We start from the raw sequence: 22255 nt of genomic DNA, 5'->3' as shown, positions 1-22255 counted from the left end.
CCCGGGACAATCCAGAGTGTCAGTTCGTGCACCGTGCCCTTGTAGGTGACTTTGACCATGGCGCTGCCTAGGATAGTGATAAGCTCTTTGGTGTACATTCTCAGTTTTGTGTGGATGGGGCTCAGGGCTGGTCTGAATGCCTTGTTGCACCACAGTCTCTCAATCATCTTTTTACTCATGATGGATTGGCTAGCGCTAGTGTCCAATTCCATGGGTACGGGTAAGTCATTCAATTTTACGTTTAGCATTATAGGTGGACATTTCATCGAAAATGTGTGCACCCTGTGTACTTTAGCATCTGCCTCCTCTCTCTGAGGCTCGAAATTGCTTTGATCCACCTCTGATCTTCCTCTGCCACATGGTGGTTAGCAGGTTTTGCAGAGCTTGCAGCTCGTTTGCAAGCTTGTTGGAGGTGCCCCATTGTTTCACAGCTCTTGCAAACATACCTTTGAAGCGGCATGAATGGGCTGAATGGAAGCCTCCACAACGCCAACAAGGCGTGAATTGCCTTGCATTCATCCTTTGCTGCAGACTCTGAGTCATCTGGGTCACCTGAGGCCTGCTGGCAGTTGCGGACTCGTGGGTTCTGCCCTCTACATTTCTGCTCGCAAACACAGTTCCAGTTAATTTATGAACATTGCTAGCACTTGTTGCTGAGAAATTTGTTTGGTGTTATCACTGGTGGACATAAACGCCTGTGCTATCGCAATGGCCTTTCTGAGGGTCAGTGTCTCTACAATCAAAAGTTTTTGTAGGATGGTCTCGTGGCCAATGCCCAGTACAAAAATATTCTCTGAGCATTTGCTCCAGGTAGCCATCAAACTCACATTGTCCTGCAAGTCGTCTTAGCTCGACGACATAGCTCGCCACTTCCTGAACTTCAGATTGCTGGCACATGTAGAACCGATACCTCACCATCAGCACGCTCTCCCTCAGGTTAAGATGCTCCCGAACCAGTGTACACAGCTCCTCATACGACTTATCTGTGGGTTTCACCGGAGCCAGAAGATTCTTCATGAGGCAGACTGTGAGGAGGACCACTCTCCTTTTTGCAGCGCTTCCTTCTCCGTCCAGCTCGTTGGCTACAAAGTATTGGTCTAGCCGTTCGACATAAGCTTCCCAGTCCTCACCCTCTGAGAACTTCTCCAGGCTGCCCACAGTTTGCTGCATCTTTGCGTTGGATTTTTATCCTCGTCGCCAGTTATTGTGTTCCTAAGACAGATGAGGCTGCACACAGGGAGGTTAAAGTAACAGTGACCTCAGTCTTTAATAGGACACTCCAGAGTGAGGAACAGGCCTCAGGGGCCGGCTTATATACAGTGCTCCCAAGGGATGCTGGGATCCCTTGGGACTTCAGGGGATGAGCTCCCTGGTGGCGGAACATGGGAGTGCATGCTTTACAGATACGCAACAGTTAGCTATTTGATCACAGGGGGCATGAGAATTGAGATTGTTTCTGTTTTCTCTCAACATCTACACTTGCATACCTGCAGCAGGTGTCACTGGATAGCAATCAGGAAGGGAAATCTCAGACAATGTTCCCTCTCTCTAATGTGGACACAGGGATGACAGATGTCAATTGACCAACTCAGCACAGACTGGTTTTAACCAGCTGACAAATCATCTTCCATGTCCAGAGCATTGAAGGATGGCACATGTGACAGAAAATTCCAGAAACTGTAAGGACAGCACAAAGGAGCTCAGAATGGTAATAGATTTCCTAGGAAAAAAGATCTCCAGACTCAAAAGTCTCTTCCAATAATAACTTGGTAAAACAGCCATAAAAATTAAATAAGTAGGATTAATGTATGGATTGTAACAAATGAAAGTGGGATTAACATTATTACCTTTTCATTCTAATAAATAAAAAATAAATGTAATTGAAATTATGCTCCTCTCAATGTACAAGTAAACAATTATGTACAATTAAAATGTAAAAATTAAAACTGAATACATTTTCTTTTGTCTGTAATAACTCGATACACTGAATACTGTAAACTAACACAGGTACAAACCTGGCTCTGCTTTATTAGGGCCCAAAGTGATTCCATTACATGATGACTTGCCTTTTATATCTGGGCCGCAAACACATGCTTATAGCCCAATGACCTCCGGCAGTGGCGCCACCTGGTGGCTAGTAACCCCAAGCATACATACATGACAATATCCCCCTTTAAGATATTAGTAACAGTCTTTTTACAAATTGAGACGGTCTGGGCCTTTCCGCTCCCAAGTTGATCGTCTCAGTTCAACTCCAGCCTTGGGCGAGCGTTCTGAGTCTGTTATGACTGGGGGCTGGGTAGTAAACATAGAAACATAGAAACATAGAAAATAGGTGCAGGAGCAGGCCATTCAGCCCTTCTAGCCTGCACCGCCATTCAATGAGTTCATGGCTGAACATGAAACTTCAGTACCCCCTTCCTGCTTTCTCGCCATAACCCTTGATCCCCCGAGTAGTAAGGACTTCATCTAACTCCCTTTTGAATATATTTAGTGAATTGGCCTCAACTACTTTCTGTGGTAGAGAATTCCACAGGTTCACCACTCTCTGGGTGAAGAAGTTTCTCCTCATCTCGGTCCTAAATGGCTTACCCCTTATCCTCAGACTGTGACCCCTGGTTCTGGACTTCCCCAACATTGGGAACATTCTTTCTGCATCTAACCTGTCTAAACCCGTCAGAATTTTAAACGTTTCTATGAGGTCCCCTCTCATTCTTCTGAACTCCAGTGAATACAAGCCCAATTGATCCAATCTTTCTTGATAGGTCAGTCCCGCCATCCCGGGAATCAGTCTGGTGAACCTTCGCTGCACTCCCTCAATAGCAAGAATGTCCTTCCTCAAGTTAGGAGACCAAAACTGTACACAATACTCCAGGTGTGGCCTCACCAAGGCCCTGTACAACTGTAGCAACACCTCCCTGCCCCTGTATTCAAATCCCCTCGCTATGAAGGCCAACATGCCATTTGCTTTCTTAACCGCCTGCTGTACCTGCATGCCAACCTTCAATGACTGATGTACCATGACACCCAGGTCTCGTTGCACCTTCCCTTTTCCTAATCTGTCACCATTCAGATAATAGTCTGTCTCTCTGTTTTTACCACCAAAGTGGATAACCTCACATTTATCCACATTATACTTCATCTGCCATGCATTTGCCCACTCACCTAACCTATCCAAGTCACTCTGCAGCCTAATAGCATCCTCCTCGCAGCTCACACTGCCACCCAACTTAGTATCATCCGCAAATTTGGAGATACTGCATTTAATCCCCTCGTCTAAATCATTAATGTACAATGTAAACAGCTGGGGCCCCAGCACAGAACCTTGCGGCACTCCACTAGTCACTGCCTGCCATTCTGAAAAGTACCCGTTTACTCCTACTCTTTGCTTCCTGTCTGACAACCAGTTCTCAATCCACGTCAGCACACTACCCCCAATCCCATGTGCTTTAACTTTGCACATTAATCTCTTGTGTGGGACCTTGTCGAAAGCCTTCTGAAAGTCCAAATATACCACATCAACTGGTTCTCCTTTGTCCACTTTACTGGAAACATCCTCAAAAAATTCCAGAAGATTTGTCAAGCATGATTTCCCTTTCACAAATCCATGCTGACTTGGACCTATCATGTCACCATTTTCCAGATGCACTGCTATGACATCCTTAATAATTGATTCCATCATTTTACCCACTACTGAGGTCAGGCTGACCGGTCTATAATTCCCTGTTTTCTCTCTCCCTCCTTTTTTAAAAAGTGGGGTTACATTGGCTACCCTCCACTCCATAGGAACTGATCCAGAGTCAATGGAATGTTGGAAAATGACTGTCAATGCATCCGCTATTTCCAAGGCCACCTCCTTAAGTACTCTAGGATGCAGGCCATCAGGCCCTGGGGATTTATCTGCCTTCAATCCCATCAATTTCCCCAACACAATTTCCCGACTAATAAAGATTTCCCTCAGTTCCTCTTCCTTACTAGACCCTCTGACCCCTTTTATATCCGGAAGGTTGTTTGTATCCTCCTTAGTGAATACCGAACCAAAGTACTTGTTCAATTGATCCGCCATTTCTTTGTTCCCCGTTATGACTTCCCCTGATTCTGACTGCAGGGGACCTACGTTTGTCTTCACCAACCTTTTTCTCTTTACATACCTATAGAAACTTTTGCAATCCGCCTTAATGTTCCCTGCAAGCTTCTTCTCGTACTCCATTTTCCCTGTCCTAATCAAACCCTTTGTCCTCCTCTGCTGAGTTCTAAATTTCTCCCAGTCCCCAGGTTCGCTGCTATTTCTGGCCAATTTGTATGCCACTTCCTTGGCTTTAATACTATCCCTGATTTCCCTAGATAGCCACGGTTGAGCCACCTTCCCCTTTTTATTTTTACGCCAGACAGGAATGTACAATTGTTGTACTTCATCCATGCGGTCTCTAAATGTCTGCCATTGCCCATCCACAGTCAACCCCCTAAGTATCATTCGCCAATCTATCCTAGCCAATTCTCGCCTCATACCTTCAAAGTTACCCTTCTTTAAGTTCTGGACCATGGTCTCTGAAATTACTGTTTCATTCTCCATCCTAATGCAGAATTCCACCATATTATGGTCACTCTTCCCCAAGGGGCCTCGCACAATGAGATTGCTAATTAATCCTCTCTCATTACACAACACCCAGTCTAAGATGGCCTCCCCCCTAGTTGGTTCCTCAACATATTGGTCTAGAAAACCATCCCTGATGAGAGTGGCAATGATCATGTCAGGGATTGAAAGTCCAGATTCATTGATGACAGCAGAGTCCTCTGATGACTGAGGGTAGGCTGGTAGGTAAAAAGCAGGATGAGGTCCTACAAGCTGAATTTAGGGAGCTAGGAGTTAAATTAAAAAGTAGGACCTCAAAGGTAGTAATCTCAGGATTGCTACCAGTGCCACGTGCTAGTCAGAGTAGGATTCGCAGGATAGTTAAGATGAATATGTGGCTTGAGGAGTGGTGCAAGAGGGAGGGATTCAAATTCCTGGGACATTGCTACCGATTCTGGGGGAGGTGGGATCAGTACAAACCGGACGGTCTGCACCTGGGCAGGACCGGAACCAATATCCTAGGGGGAGTGTTGGCTAGTGCTGTTGGAGAGGGGTTAAACTAATATGGCAGGGGAATGGGAACCTATGCAGGGAGACAGAGGGAAACAAAATGGGGGCAGAAGCAAAAGATAGAAAGGAGAATAGTAAAAGTGGAGGGCAGGGAAACGCAAGGCAAAAATCAAAAAGGGCCACATTACAGCAAAATTCTAAAGGAACAAAGAGTGTTAAAAAGACAAGCCAGAAGGCTCTGTGTCTCAATGTGATGAGTATTCGTAATAAGTTGGATGAATTAACTGCGCAGGTAACTTAACGATTATGATATAATTGGGATTACGGAGACATGGCTCCAGGGTGACCAAGGCTGGGAACTCAACATCCAGGGGTATTCAACATTCAGGAAGGATAGACAGAAAGGAAAAGGAAGTGGGGTAGCGTTGCTGGTTAAAGAGGAAATTAACGCAATAGTAAGAAAGGACATCAGCTTGGATGATGTGGAATCTGTATGGGTAGAGCTGCAGAATAGCAAAGGGCAGAAAATGTTAGTGGGAGTTATGTACAGACCACCAAATAGTAGTAGTGAGTTTGGGGATGGCATCAAACAGGAAATTAGGGATGCGTGCAATAAAGGTACAGCAGTTATCATGGGTGACTTTAATCTACATATTGATTAGGCTAACCAAGCTGGTAGCAATGCTGTGGAGGAGGATTTCCTGGAGTGTATTAGGGATGGCTTTCTAGACCAATATGTCGAGGAACCAATTAGAGAGCTGGCCATCCTAGACTGGGTGTTTTGTACTGAGAGAGGACTAATTAGTAATCTTGTTGTGCGAAGCCCTCTGGGGAAGAGTGACCATAATATGGTAGAATTCTTTATTAAGATGGAGAGTGACAGTATTAATTCAGAGACTAAGGTCCGGAACTTAAGGAATGGTAACTTCGATGGTATGGGACGTGAATTGGCTAGGATCGACTGGCAAATCATATTTAAAGGGTTGACAGTGGATAGGCAAAGGCAGTCGTTGAAAGATTACATGGATGAACTTCAACAATTGTACATCCCTGTCTGGAGTAAAAATAAAAAGGGGAAGGTAGCTAAACCATGGCTAACAAGGGAAATTAGGGATAGTGTTAAATCCAAGGAAGAGGCATATAAATTGGCCAGAAAAAGCAGCAAACCTGAGGACTGGGAGAAATTTAGAATTCAGCAGAGGAGGACAAAGAGTATAATTAGGAGGGGGAAAATAAAGTATCAGAGGAAGCTTGCAGGGAACATAAAAACTGACTGCAAAAGCTTCTATAGGTATGTGAAGAGAAAAAGACTAGTGAAGACCAACGTAGGTCCTTTGCAGTCAGAATGAGGTGAATTTATAATGGGGAACAAAGAAATGGCAAAACAATTGAACAAATACTTTGGATCTGCCTTCACTAAGAAGGACACAAATAACTTTACAGAAATACTCGGGGTTCGAGGGTCTAGGGAAAAGGAGGAACTGAAGGAAATCCTTATTAGTCAGGAAATTGTGTTAGGGAAATTGATAGGATTGAAGGCCAATAAATCCCCAGGGCCTGATAAGCTGCATCCCAGAGTATTTAAGGAAGTCGTCCTAGAAATAGTGCATGCAGTGATGATCATTTTCCAACATTCTATTGACCCTGGATCAGTTCCTATGGATTGGAGGGTAGCTAATGTAACACCACTTTTTTAAAAAGGAGGGAGAGGGAAAACGGGGAATTATAGATCGGTTAGCCTGACATCAGTAGTGGGGAAAATGTTGGAATCAATTATTAAAGATGAAATAGCAGCACATTTGGAAAGCAGTGACAGGATCGGTCCTGGTCAGCATGGATTTATGAAAGGGGAATCATGCTTGACAAATCTTCGAGACGTTTTTGACGGTGTAACTAGTAGAGTGGACAAGGGAGAACCAGTGGACATAGTGTATTTGGACTTTCAATAGGCTTTTGACAAGGTCCCACACAAGAGATTGGTGTGCCAAATTAAAGCACATGGTATTGGGGGTAATGTATTGACGTGGATAGAGAACTGGTTGGCAGACAGGAAGCAGAGAGTCGGAATAAACAGGTCCTTTTCAGAATGGCAGGCAGTAACCAGTGTCATGCCGCAGGGTTCAGTGCTGGGACCCCAGCTATTTACAATATACATCAATGATTTAGATGAAGGCATTGAATGTAATATCTCCAAGTTTGCAGATTACACTAAGCTGGGTGGTGGTGTGAGCTGTGAGTAGGATGCTAAGAGGCTGCAGGGTGACTTGGTCAGGTTAGGTGAGTGGGTAAATGCATGGCAGATGCAGTATAATGTGGATAAATGGGAGGTTATCCACTTTGGGGGCAGAAACACGAAGACACAATATTATCTGAAGGGTGACAGATCAGGAAAAGGGGAGGTACTACGGCACCTGGCTGTCATGGTACATCAGTCATTGAAGTTTGGCATGTAGATACAGCAGGCAGTGAAGAAGGCAAATAGCATGTTGGCCTTCATAGCTAGAGGATTTGAGTATAGTAGCAGGGAAGTCTTACTGCAGTTGTACAGAGCCTTGTTGAGGGCACACCTGGAATATTGTGCTCAGTTTTGGCCCCCTAATCTGAGGAAGGACATTCTTGCTATTGAGGGAGTACAGCGAAGGTTCACCAGACTGATACCCGGGATGGCAGGACTGACATATGAGGAGAGACTGGATCGACTGGGCGTGTATCCACTGGAGTTTAGAAGAATGAGAGGGGATCTCATAGAAACATATAAAATTCTGACGGGATTGGACAGGTTAGAGGCAGGAAGAATGTTCCCATTGCTGGGGAGTTCCAGAACCTGTGGTCACAGTCAAAGAATAAGGGGTAAGCAAGTTAGGACCGAGATGAGGAGAAACTTCTTCACTCAGAGAGTGGTTAACCTGTGGAATTCTCTACCAAAGAAAGTTGTTGAGGCCAGTGCGTTAGATATATTCAAAAGGGAGTTAGATATGGCCCTTACAGCCAAAGGGATCAAGGGGTATGGCGAGAAAGCAGGAAAGGGGTACTGAGCTTGAATGATCAGCCATGATCTTATTGAATGGCAGTGCAGGCTTGAAGGGCCGAATGGCCTTTTCGTGCACCTAATTTCTATGTTTCTATGTTTCCAGTTCAAACCGAAGACCAAACAGTTACTGATGCATCTTTTTAACCCCATACACACAGGCTAATGCTTCTTTTTCTACTATGCTGTAGGCTCTTTCCACCTTTGGCAAATTTTTAGAAGCACACGCAACAAGTTGTAGTTTATTCGAATCATTAGCTTGTTGGAGCATGCAATCAACTCCATATGACGAAGCATCACAGGCCATTACTAGACGCTTACATGGATCATAATGTACCAGCAGCTTGTTAGAACAAAGCAGATTAGTAGCTTTCTCAAAAGCTCTATCTTGAGACACACCCCAAACCCAGTTGTCTCCTTTTCGTAGCAGCATGTGCAGTGGCTCTAATGAAGTGCTCAATCTAGATAGGAAATTACTGAAGTAGTTGAGTAGACCAAGGAACGAAAGCAGCTCCGTCACATTCTGAGGCTTGGGCGCATTTTTGATGGCCTTGGTTTTTGAGTCCATTGGCCTGATGCCGTCAGCAACAATTTTCCTCCCCAGGAATTCGATTTCTGGTGCCATGAAGACGCACTTCGAACGTTTCAGTCTGAGTCCCACTTTGTTCAGGCGATGTAGAACCATTTCCAGCTTGTTCAGATGTTCGGCGGTGTCACGACCTGTGACCAGGATGTCACCTTGGAACATGACGGTTCTAGGGATGGACTTCAGTAGACTCTCCATGTTCTCTGAAATATGGCTGCAGCCGAGTGAATTGCAAAAGGACACCTATTGTAGATAAAAAAGTCCTTTATGAGTGTTGATGCACGCAAGTTTCTTCGACATCTCGACCAGCTGCTGTGTTAGGGAAATTGATAGGATTGAAGGCCAATAAATCCCCAGGGCCTGAAACGCTCCATCCCAGAGTACTTAAGGAAGTGGCCCTAGAAAAAATGGATGCATTAGTGATCATTTTCCAACATTCTATTGACTCTGGATCAGTTCCTATGGACTGGAGCGTAGCTAATGTAACACCACTTTTTAAAAAAGGAGGGAGAGAGAAAACAGGGAATTATAGACCGGTTAGCCTGACATCAGTAGTGGGGAAAATTTTGGAATCAATTATTAAAAATGAAATAGCAGCGCATTTCGAAAGCAGTGACGGAATCGGTCCTGGTCAGCATGGATTTATGAAAGGGAAATCCTGCCTGACAAATCTCCTTGAATTTTTTGAGGATGTAACTAGTCGAGTGGACAAGGGAGAACCAGTGGATGTAGTGTATTTGGACTTTCAATAGGCTTTTGACAAGGTCCCACACAATAGATTAGTGTGCAAAATTAAAGCACATGGTATTGGGGGTAATGTACTGACGTGGAGAGAGAAGTACTTGGCAGAAAGGAAGCAGAGAGTCGGAATAAACGGGTCCTTTTCAGATTGGCAGGCAGTGACCAGTGGAGTGCTGCAGGGTTCAGTGCTGGGACGCCAGCTATTTACAATATACATCAATGATTTAGATGAAGGAATTGAATGTAATATCTCCAGGGTTGCAGATGACACTAAACTGCGTGATGGTGTGAGCTGTGAGTAGGATGCTAAGAGGCTGCAGGGTGACTTGGACAGGTTAGGTGAGTGGGTAAATACATGGCAGATGCAGTATAATGTGGATAAATGTGAAGTTATCCACTTTGGTGGCAAAAACAGGAAGACAGAATATTATCTGAATGGTGACCAATTAGGAAAAGGGGAGATGCAATGAGACCTGGGTGTCACGTTACATCAGTCATTGAAGTTTGGCATGCAGATACAGCAGGCGGTGAAGAAGGCAAATGGCATGTTGGCTTTCATAGCTAGAGGATTTGAGTAGAGGAGCAGGTAAGTCTTAGTGCAGTTGTACAGAGCCTTGTTGAGGCCACACCTGGAATATTGTGTTCAGTTTTGGTCACCTAATCTGAGGAAGGACATTCTTGCTATTGAGGGAGTACAGCGAAGGTTCACCAGAGTGATTTCCGGGATGGCAGGACTGACATATGAGGAGAGACTAGATCGACTGGGCTTGTATTCACTGGAGTTTAGAAGAATGAGAGGGGATCTCATAGAAACATAAAATTCTGACGGGATTGGACAGGTTAGAGGCAGGAAGAATGTTCCCGTTGCTGGGGAGTTCCAGAACCAGGGGTCACAGTCAAAGAATAAGGGGTAAGCCATTTAGGACCGAGATGAGGAGAAACATCTTCACTCAGAGAGTGGTTAACCTGTGGAATTCTCTACCAAAGAAAGTTGTTGAGGCCAGTGCGTTAGATATATTCAAAAGGGAGTTAGATATGGCCCTCACGGCCAAAGGGATCAAGGGGTATGGAGAGAAAGCAGGAAAGGGGTACTGAGCTTGAATGATCAGCCATGATCTTATTGAATGGCAGTGCAGGCTTGAAGGGCCGAATAGCCTTCTCGTGCACCTAATTTCTATGTTTCTATGTTTCCAGTTCAAAGCGAAGACCAAACAATTACTGATGCATCTTTTTAACCCCATACACACAGGCTAATGCTTCTTTTTCTACTATGCTGTAAGCTCTTTCCGCCTTTGGCAAATTTTTAGAAGCACACGCAACAGGTTGTAGTTTATTTGAATCATTAGCTTGTTGGAGCATGCAATCAACTCCATATGACGAAGCATCACAGGACAATACTAGACGCTTACATGGATCATAATGTACCAGCAGCTTGTTAGAACAAAGCAGGTTAGTAGCTTTCTCAAAAGCTCTATCTTGAGACACACCCCAAACCTAGTTGTCTCCTTTTCGTAGCAGCATGTGCAGTGGCTCTAATGAATTGCTCAATCTAGATAGGAAATTACCGAAGTAGTTGAGTAGACCAAGGAACGAACGCAGCTCCATCACGTTCTGAGGCTTGGGTGCATTTTTGATAGCCTTGGTTTTTGAGTCCATTGGCCTGATACCGTCAGCAACAATTTTCCTCCCCAGGAATTCGATTTCTGGTGCCATGAAGAAGCACTTCGAACGTTTCAGTCTGAGTCCCACTTTGTTCAGACGATGTAGAACTATTTCCAGCTTGTTCAGATGTTCGGCGGTGTCATGACCTGTGACCAGGATGTCACCTTGGAACATGACGGTTCTAGGGATGGACTTCAGTAGACTCTCCATGTTCTCTGAAATATGGCTGCAGCCGAGCGAATTGCGAAAGGACACCTATTGTAGATAAACAGTCCTTTATGAGTGTTGATGCATGCAAGTTTCTTCGACATCTCAACCAGCTCCTGTGTTAGGGAAATTGATGGGATTGAAGGCCAATAAATCCCCAGGGCCTGAAATGCTCCATTCCAGAGTACTTAAGGAAGTGGCCCAAGAAATAGTGGATGCATTAGTGATCATTTTCCAACATTCTATTGACTCTGGATCAGTTCCTATGGACTGGAGCATAGCTAATGTAACACCGCATTTTAAAAAAGGAGGGAGAGAGAAAACAGGGAATTATAGACCGGTTAGCCTGACATCGGTGGTGGGGAAAATTTTTGAATCAATTATTAAAGATGAAATAGCAGCGCATTTCGAAAGCAGTGACAGAATCGGTCCTGGTCAGCATGGATTTATGAAAGGGAAATCCTGCTTGACAAATCTCCTTGAATTTTTTGAGAATGTAACTAGTAGAGTGGACAAGGGAGAACCACTGGATGTGGTGTATTTGGACTTTCAATAGGCTTTTGACAAGGTCCCACACAATTGATTAGTGTGCAAAATTAAAGCACATGGTATTGGGGGTAATGTACTGACGTGGAGAGAGAAGTATTTGGCAGACAGGAAGCAGAGAGTCGGAATAAACGGGTCCTTTTCAGATTGGCAGGCAGTGACCAGTGGGGTGCTGCAGGGTTCAGTGCTGGGACCCCAGCTATTTACCATATACATCAATGATTTAGATGAAGGAATTGAATGTAATATTTCCAAGTTTGCAGATGACACTAAGCTGGGTGATGGTGTGAGCTGTGAGTAGGATGCTAAGAGGCTGCAGGGTGACTTGGACAAGTTAGGTGAGTGGGTAAATGCACGGCAGAAGTAGTATAATGTGGATAAATGTGAAGTTATCCACTTTGGTGGCAAAAACAGGAAGACAGAATATTATCTGAATGGTGACCAATTAAGAAAAGGGGAGGTGCAATAAGACCTGGGTGTCACGTTACATCAGTCATTGAAGTTTGGCATGCAGGTACAGCAGGCGGTGAAGAAGGCAAATGGCATGTTGGCCTTCATAGCTAGAGGATTTGAGTAGAGGAACAGGTAAGTCTTACTGCAGTTGTACAGAGCCTTGTTGAGGCCACACCTGGAATATTGTGTTCAGTTTTGGTCCCCTAATCTGAGGAAGGACATTCTTGCTATTGAGGGAATACAGCGAAAGTTCACCAGATTGATTCCCGGGATGGCAGGACTGACATATGAGGAGAGACTGGATCGACTGAGCGTGTATCCACTGGAGTTTAGAAGAATGAGAGGGGATCTCCTAGAAACATATAAAATTCTGATGAGATTGGACAGGTTAGAGGCAGGAAGAATGTTCCTGTTGCTGGGGAGTTCCAGAGCCTGTGGTCACTAAGAATAAGGGGTAAGCCATTTAGGACCGAGATGACGAGAAACATCTTCACTCAGAGAGTGGTTAACCCATGGAATTCTCTACCGCAGAATGTTGTTGGGGCCAGTTCGTTAGATATAATCAAAAGGGAATTATATATGGCCCTTACGGCCAAATGGATCAAGAGGTATGGAGAGAAAGCAGGAAAGGGATACTGAGGTTGAATGATCAGCCATGATCTTATTGAATGGCGGTGTAGACTCGAAGGGCCGAATGGCCTGCTCCTGCACGTAATTTCTATGTTTTTATGTTTCTATGTGTCATGTAGGCCGCTGTCAGATCCAGTTTAGTAATGACTTCCCCCCGGCTAGCGTTGCAAACAGGTCATCAGCCTTCGGTAATGGATATTGATCCTGTTTTGAATCTCGGTTGATCGTAACCTTGTAGTCTGCACAAATCCTGACAGTGCCATCACTCTTCAACACAGGAACAATGGGGCTGGCCCATTCGTTAATTCCGACCGGTGATATGACCCCTTCAAGCTGCAGTCTGTCCAGTTCGATTTTGACCTTCTACTTCATCATGTATAGAACCGCATGAGCTTTATGATGGACGGGTCTTGCATCCGAGAGCACATGGATCTGCACCTTGGCTCCCGTGAAATTGCTGATGCCTGGTTCAAACAGCAAGGGGAACTTGCTCAGCACTTGAGCACATGGAGTATCATCCTCCGACGACAATGCTTTGATATCGTTCCAATTCCATTTGATTTTTTCTAGCCAATTCCTGCCAAACAGCATTGGACCATTGCCTGAAACAATCCATAATGGTAAATTATGAACCGCACCATCACACAGCACCTTGACTACTGCACTGCCAATCACCGTTATGAGTTCTTTAGTGTACACACGCAACTTGGCATTGACTGGACTCAGCTTAGGCCTCACAGCCTTAGTATCCCACAGCTTGTCGAATGTCCTCTGGTTCATTATTGATTGACTCGCACCCATGTCCAATTCCATCGGTACCAACACACCGTTAAGTTTCACGTTAATCATTATTGGTTGGCTCTTTGTTAGGAACGAATACAGTCCATCCACTTCATCCTCTGGTATCTCGGATTACATATCCAAATCCGTGCTATACTGGTCATCATCCTCCATGTGGTGTGTCACAGCATGCTTGTTCAGTTGCGGACACATGTGCTGGAGATGCCCCAGACTCAAACAGCCTTTACAAATGCACTGTTTAAACCAACACTGATGAGGCCGATGATTGCCCCCACAATGTCAACACGGTGAAATCGGATTCATTCCCGTTGGCGAATTTTGGGCAGCCACAGGTTTCGCATACACAGTCGAGTAGGCCTTGCCATATGCAGCTCTGCCAAACGACGATATAATCTTGTTTACAGTACTTGCCGAGTTCCGATTTTTCGATGATATATGCTTTAAGTTTTGTCCGTTGTCATGCATGCCTGGGCAATCGTGATGGCCTTGCTCAAATCCAGCATCTCCACTGCCAGTAGCTTACGCAGAATCACCTCGTGGTTGATGCCGATTACAAAGAAGTCCCACAGCTTGTCTCCCAACCCTTTTCGAACTTACACGGTCCAGCTAGACATCTTAGCTTGGCAATGAAGTCTGACACATCCTGGCCCTCAGAACGAAGGTGCTTGTAGAATCGATATCGTGAGATGATGATGCCTTCTTCTGGTTTGAAATGGTCACATACCAGAGCACATATTTCTTCATAGTCCTTGTCCATTGGACTTGCAGGCGAGAGAAGATTCTTTGAGTCCATAGGTTTTCGGACCGCAAACTGTGAGGAAGACCGCCCTGCGCCTAACTGCGTCAATGGGTTCCTCTATTTTGTTGGCCACGAAGTACTGGTCCAGGCGAGCTACAAAATCTGCCCAGTCCTCTCCCTCCACGAATCTCTCCAGAATTTCAATTGTGCTCATTTTTGCATGCGAAGGTTACCTTGTCGCCAAATGTTATGTATGTAATAACTCGATAGATTGAATACGGTAAACTAACACAGGTACGAACCTGGCTCTGCTTTATTAGGCCCCAAAGTGATTACATTACATGATGGCTTGTCTTTTATACCTAGGCCGCACACACGTGCGTACAGCCCAATGACCTCCGACAGTGGCGCCACCTGGTGGCTAGTAACCCCAAGCATGCATACATGACACATTTATATAGTAATTATACTGAAATATATATTTCCATTATATTACTATATTGATAAATTTACAACTTATATAATTTCCTATTTATAGAAGTCACAGAATACTGCCTGCAGAGCTTTGGGAAGTCCCATGACTTGTGCAATCGTGCAAAGGTCATTTTTAGCAGTACATCAGCCACAAGATCATTTTCCTGATAATTCCCAATGAGTGGAGCATCAGAGAAGGCAGTGGAGCTTTGAGCAGCTCTGTCCTAGAGCTGCAGAGATAAATCTGGCTCACAGCTGACCAGTAAGCACATCTATATCTCCAGTTGACACCAGCCAAACTCCATAGTGCGATGAAACTACTAAGAACATAAGAACATAAGAAATAGGAACGGGAGTAGACCATTTGGCCCCTCGAGCCTGCTCCACCATTCAATAAGATCATGGCCGATCTGAGTCATGGACTCAGCTCCACTTCCCTGCCCGCTCCCCATAATCCTTTACTCCCTTATTGCTCAAAAATCTGTCTACCTCTGCCTTAAATATATTTAATGACCCAACCTCAACAGCTCTCTGGGGCAGAGAATTCCATAGATTTACAAGCCTCTTGAGAGAAGAAATTTCTCATCTCAGTTTTAAATGGGCGGCCCCTTATTCTGAGACTATGTCCCCTAGTTTTAGTTTCCTCCTATGAGTGGAAATATCCTCTCTGCATCCACCTTGTCGAGCTCCCTCATTATCTTATATGATCACCTCTCATTCTTCTGAACTCCAATGTGTATAGGCCCAACCTACTCAACCTATTTTCATAAGTCAGTCCCCTCATCTCCGGAATCAACTTCGTGAACCTTCTCTGAATAACATCCAATGCAAGTATATCCTTCCTTAAATATGGAGACCAAAACTGTACTCAGTACTCCAGGTGTGGCCTTATCAAGACCCTATACAGTTGTAGCAGGACTTCTCTGCTTTTATACTCTATCCCCCTTGCAATAAAGGCCAACATTCCATTTGCCTTCCTGATTATTTGCTGTATCTGCACACTAACTTTTTGTGTTTCATGCACAAGGACCCCCAGGTCTCTCTGTACTGCAGCACTTTGCAACTTTTCTCCATTTAAATTATAATTTGCTTTTCTATTATATCTGCCAAAGTGGATAAGCTCATATTTTTCCACATTATACTCCATCTGCCAAATTTTTGCCCACTCACTTAGCCTGTCTACATCCCTTTGCATATTTTTTGTGTCCTCCTCACAATTTGTTTTCCCACCCAGCTTTTTATCATCAGCAAACTTGGCTATATTACACTCGGTCCCTTCAACCAAGTCATTAATATAGATTGTAAATTGTTGAGCACCCAGCACCAATCCCTGCGGCACCCCACTAGTCACTGTTTGCCAACTGGAAAATTACCCATTTATCCTGACTCTCTGTTTTCTGTTCATTAGCCAATCCTCTATCCAGGCTAATATATTATCCACAACCCCATGAACTTTTATCTTGTGCAGTAACCTTTTATGTGGCACCTTATCGAATACCTTCTGGAAATCCAAATACACCATATTCACTGGTTTCCTCTTATCTACCCTGCTCGTTACATCCTCAAAGAACTCCAGCAAATTTGTCAAACATGATTTCCCTTTCATAAAACTATGCTGATTCTGCTGGATCGACTCATGCTTTTCCAAATATCTCAACTATAGTCAGGTTATGATGCATCTGGGTAAAATCAGACTCTGCAGCTTTCAAGATACTTGATGCCAATTTTATATAACAAAAACAGTCTAAAGGAGAGTGCTGTTCAATTGGAGAATCTGTCCTCTAATCTTTTATTGTTCTTCTTGCTGCCACTTTTACTCAAGTCTGGAGAGTTGCAATTCCTATTGCCGAAAGAGAGGGAGGGAATGAAGTTCTGCGCCAATAGTTTTACCTGGAGATCATCCAAAAATGTGGGTTTTCTATGCTGTTTGGTCTCCTGATGTTGGTGGCGGCATACAAGTAATAATGGTTAGTTATCAGTATAAAACTGTGTTTACTCCCCCAAGATCTTAGGGACTGTGTTTTTTTCCAATATTTGGGTTTTGGGTGAAGAATTACAGGGCAAAATCTACCCACTGTGGTTGACCAGTCTCTAAAGGGTCAATTTTCCTCTTTAGTGCTCTCATTGCAGAACGTCATGCATCAAGAGAGCACATTTGGAATTCAAACATGTACTTCCTGAATGGAAACTGTGGGGAATTACATCTGAATTCCTGATTTGTAGCTCAGCATGCAAATCTCTATGCCAGAATAGCTAAAGACAAAAACAAAACAATATTGGGTAGATTTTAATAGAAGGAATTTCAATGGATGGAAAATCCTGCAGGGCATACTGTTTTCCTTGTCACAATTACCAACATAGAAACATAGAAAATAGGTGAAGGGTAGGCCATTCGGCCCTTCGAGCCTGCATCGCCATTCAATATGATCATGGCTGATCATGTAACTTCAGTACCCCTTTCCTGCTTTCTCTCCATACCCCTTGATCCCTTTAATGGTAAGGACCACATCTAACTCCCTTTTGAATATATCTAACGAACTGGCCTCAACAACTTTCTGTGGTAGAGAATTCCACAAGTTCACAATTCTCTGAATGAAGAAGTTTCTCCTCATCTCAGTCCTAAATGGTTTACCATTTATCCTTAGACTGTAACCCCTGGTTTTGGACTTCCCCAACATCGGGAACATTCTTCCTGCATCTAACCTGTCCGATCCCGTCAGAATTTTATATGTTTCTATGAGATCCCCTCTCATGCTTCTAAATTCCAGTGAATATAAGCCTAGTCGATCCAGTCGTTCTTCATATGTAAATCCTGCCATCCCAGGAATCATCTGGAGAACCTTCGCTGCACTCCCTCAATAGCAAGAATGTCCTTCCTCAGATTAGGAGACCAAAACTATACATAATATTCAAGGTGTGGCCTCACCAAGGCCCTGTACAACTGCAATAAGACCTCCCTGCTACTATACTCAAATCCTCTCGCTATGAAGGCCAACATGTAATTTGCTTTCTTCACCGCCTGCTGGACCTGCATGCCAACTTTCAATAATTGATGTACCCATGACACCCAAGTCTCGTTGCACCTCCCCTTTTCCTAATCTGTCACCATTCAGATAATATTCTGCCAGCATTCAGATAATATTCTGCCTTCCTGTTTTTGCCACCAAAGTGGATAACCTCACATTTATCTACATTATACTACATCGGCCATGCATTTGCCCACTAACCTGTAGCCTCTTAGCAACCTCCTCACAGCTCACACTGCCACCCAGCTTAGTGTCATCTGCAAACTTGGAGATATTATATTCAATTCCTTCGTCTCAATCATTAATGTATATTGTAAAGAGCTGGGTTCTCAGCACTGAACCCTGTGGTACTCCATTAGTCTCTGTCTGCCATTCTGAAAAGGACCCATTTATTCAAATCTTTGCTTCCTATCTTCCAACCAGTTCTCTATCCACGTCAATACATTACCCCCAATACCATACGCTTTAATTTTGCACAACAATCTCTCGTGTGGGATCCTGTCAAAAGCCTTTTGAAAGTCCAAATATACCACATCCACTGGTTCTCCCTTATCCACTCTATTAGTTACATCCGCAAAAAATTCTAGATTTGTCAAGCAGGATTTCCCTTTCATAAATCCATGCTGACTTGGACCAATCCTGTCACTGCTTTCCATATGCGCTGCTATTAAATCTTAAATAATTGATTCCAACATTTTCCCCACTACCGATGTCAGGCTAATCGTCTATAATTCTCTGTTTTCTCTCTCTCTCCTTTTTTAAAAAGTGAGGTTACATTAGCTCCTCTCCAATCCATAGGAACTGATCCAGAGTCTATAGAATGTTGGACACAAATAACCTTCCTGAAATACTAGGGGACCCCTGAGGGTCTAGCAAGAAGGAGGAACTGAAGGAAATCCTTCACCCAATGCATCCACTATTTCTAGCGCCACTTTCTTAAGTACTCTGGGATGCAGCCTATCAGGCCCTGGGGATTTATCGGCCTTCAATCCCATCAATTTCCCTAACACAATTTCCTGACTAATAAGGATTTCCTTCAGTTCCTCCTTCTCGCTAGACCCTCGGTCCCCTAGTTTTTCCAGAAGGTTATTTGTGTCTTCCTTAGTGAAGACAGAACCAAAGTATTTGTTCAATTGATCTGCCATTTCTTTGTTCCCCATTATAAATTCACCTGATTCTAACTGCAAGGGACCTACATTTGTCTTCAATAATTTTTTTCTCTTCACATGTCTATCGAAGCTTTTGCATGGTGGAACAGACTCGAGCGGCTGAATGTCCTACCCCTGTTAATGGGGCAGAAATTCCAGCCTCCTGGGTCCGTACTGAGTGTGTACGGACCCGGGAAGGCATCATAAAAAACAGTTTTCAGTGCACAATGCGCATGCGCTGAATACCCGCTTTTACGATCTATCAAGCTGGAGCTTGACAGATCTTCCGTATCGCGGGAGCGAGTACATTTGCAAGGGCAAGAGTGCAGGATTTACCCATATCTTGCCCAGCAAATGTCCTCAAAACTCTTGTGCCTGATACAAGCAGGCGCATAGCCTACTTTTACAGGTGTAAGAATTTTAAAATACACAAAAACATTTTAAAATAAAATTATAAAAACACATTTTATTGTTAAAAATACAATGGTAAGTTTATTTTAAACCATAATTAAAAAAACTTTTTTAAAAATCGGAAAAATATATATATTTTAAATAAATAAATAAATAATGTAATTTAAATTAATAAAAATATGTGGTGTATTTTTTTCTATTTTTATTATTGTTTTTGTGTTTTGGGGGCTGTTTCTCATTCATAATAATGGGAATTCCAACTTAATAGAGTTCCCATTATTATGAATGAGAACATACTTTGCCTTGATTGGCTGTCCAGAACCCTGTGACTCCAGCTCCAGCCCTGCGCACGTTCTGACATGCACGCGCTGCGATGCGCAGTCAGTGGAGGCCTCAGGACCGGGAACGAACGTGCGTGCAGCAGGATAAGGTAAGTGCGCATTTTTTTAAAGTTTTCTACCTGCTCACCCGCAGGAAGCAGCCGACTGGGATTTCTGGGCCAAATTATGTTCCTACAGGCTCCAGGGTTGCCTGCAATGCCTTCACTACAGAGGCCGTGCTGTGCTTTACTCTAAAATCAGTAGCATAATTCTTGTAGTTGTCCTCCCCCTCCTCTGAAATGATAATGAGAGGCAGTTAATTACATAACCATATTAATTCAGATTTGAGAACCTCCATTCCCTTAATTACAATGATGAAATTGTAGTCATTACCATAATTAGCCAGAAGAATATTTGACCTTTGACCTTTCAGGCAATCTGCTTAATCTGTTGTGTAATAAATGCAACTGATTTCATTCGCATCATAGTTGACTTTGATTTATTTTAATATGGACCCCGATTTTAATTTCAGGTGGGTTTTAGGTGGGTGCGTGGTAAGGTGAGTTGGAAACTCACAAGATGCTGCAGAAATGAGACCCGTGGGGTGGGGGTGGTTTTAATATTCCCCACCCAACTGAACCCGGGCAGATAAGCGGTTAAAATGCTGCATTAAGTCCCAGCCCTGGAGCTGCCAGGATTCCACTATCCATGATTTTAACCTGCTCTCCTGAGCAGGGGCAAGGACAACTGCCTAAAGACGGCAGGGTCCTTCTTTACCTATGCATGTTATGTCCCAATGCCATCATCGGGACTCGACTGCAATTTTAACTCAGGCGTCAGCAGAGAAGCCACTGTCAGGTCAACCTGGGACAGAAGAGGATCAGTCCCAGAAGAAAGAAAGAAAGATTTATTTAGCGCCTTTCACGACCACCAGTCGTCTCAAAGTGCTTTACAGCCAATTAAGTATTTATTAAAGTGTCATCACTGTTGTAATGTCAAAGAAGCCTCTGTCCCATCCTCTGTCGTCGAGCTACAGTACGCGGATGACGCTTGCATCAGCGCACATTCAGAGGCTGAACTCCAAGTCAACATCTTCACTGACGCATACGAAAGCATGGGCCTTACACTAAACATCCGTAAGACAAAGATCCTCCACCAACCTGACCCCGCCACACAGCACTGCCCTCAGTCATCAAGATCCATGGTGCAGCCCTGAACAACTTGGACCGTTTTCCATACCTTGGGAGCCTATTATCAGCAAGGGCAGACATTGACGCTGAGGTCCAATACTGCCTCCAGTGTGCCAGCGCAGCCTTCAGCCGCCTGAGGAAGAGAGTGTTCGACGATCAGGCCCTCAAATCTGGCACCAAGTTTATGGTCTACAGGGCAGTGATACCCGCCCTTCTGTATGGCTCAGAGATGTGGACCATATATAGTAGACACTTCAAATTGCTGGAGAAATATACCAATGATGTCTCCACAAGATCCTGTCCTGCAAATCCCCTGGGAGGATAGACGCACCAAAGTTAGTGTCCTCGATCAGGCCAACATCCCCAGCATCGAAGTACTGACCACACTTGACCAGGTCTGTTGGATGGACCACATCATCCACATGCCCGACGTGAGACTCCCAAAGCAAACGCTCTACTCGGAACACCTACACGGCAAGCGAGTCCCAGGTGGGCAGAGGAAATGTTTCAAGGACACCCTCAAAGCCTCCTTGATAAAATGCAACATCCCCACCGACTCCTGGGTATCCCTGGCCAAAGATCACCCTAAGTGGAGGATGAGCATCCGGGAGGGCCCTGAGTATCTCGAGTCTCGTCGCCGAGAGCATGCAGAAACCAAGCGCAGGCAGCAGAAGAAGTGTGCGGCAAAGCAGACTCCCCACTCACCCTTTCCTTCAACGACTGTCTCTCCCACCTGTGACAGAGACTGTAATTCCCATGTTGGACTGTTCAGTCACCTAAAAACTCACTTTTAGTGTGGAAGCAAGTCTTCCTCGATTTTGAGGGACTGCCTATGATGATGATGATAATGTCAAAGAAGATAAGTGTTTTTCTTTGTTTTCCTTTCTTTCCGCCCACGCCTCTGAACCCAACAAGGAAAAATTAGGCCTCCCCGCCTCGAATTCCACCAACTCGTTCCCGAATGTGAGACCCCTGCTTGACGTTTCCAGAACCTAATCCTGCCACCTGCCTTGTGTCAGTGGGCAGCCTCCGTGCTGTGTGATTTTATGGCACTTTCCGCTGACTTCCTGCCTGTTCCAGGTGGGAAAATGGACCAGTGGCATGTTCATGAGGACCATGAGTTAAAATTGCCCGGGCCTCATTTTTGTGACAGCAAGTGAGATTCCAACACACCCACCCTACCATCCACTCAAAACCCGCCCGGAGTCTA

The sequence above is a fragment of the Pristiophorus japonicus genome, chromosome 5 (assembly GCF_044704955.1).
Source record: "Pristiophorus japonicus isolate sPriJap1 chromosome 5, sPriJap1.hap1, whole genome shotgun sequence".
Classification (NCBI taxonomy): domain Eukaryota; kingdom Metazoa; phylum Chordata; class Chondrichthyes; family Pristiophoridae; genus Pristiophorus; species Pristiophorus japonicus.
The sequence above is the reverse complement of the archived record's forward strand: the minus strand, read 5'-3'. Positions refer to the sequence as shown.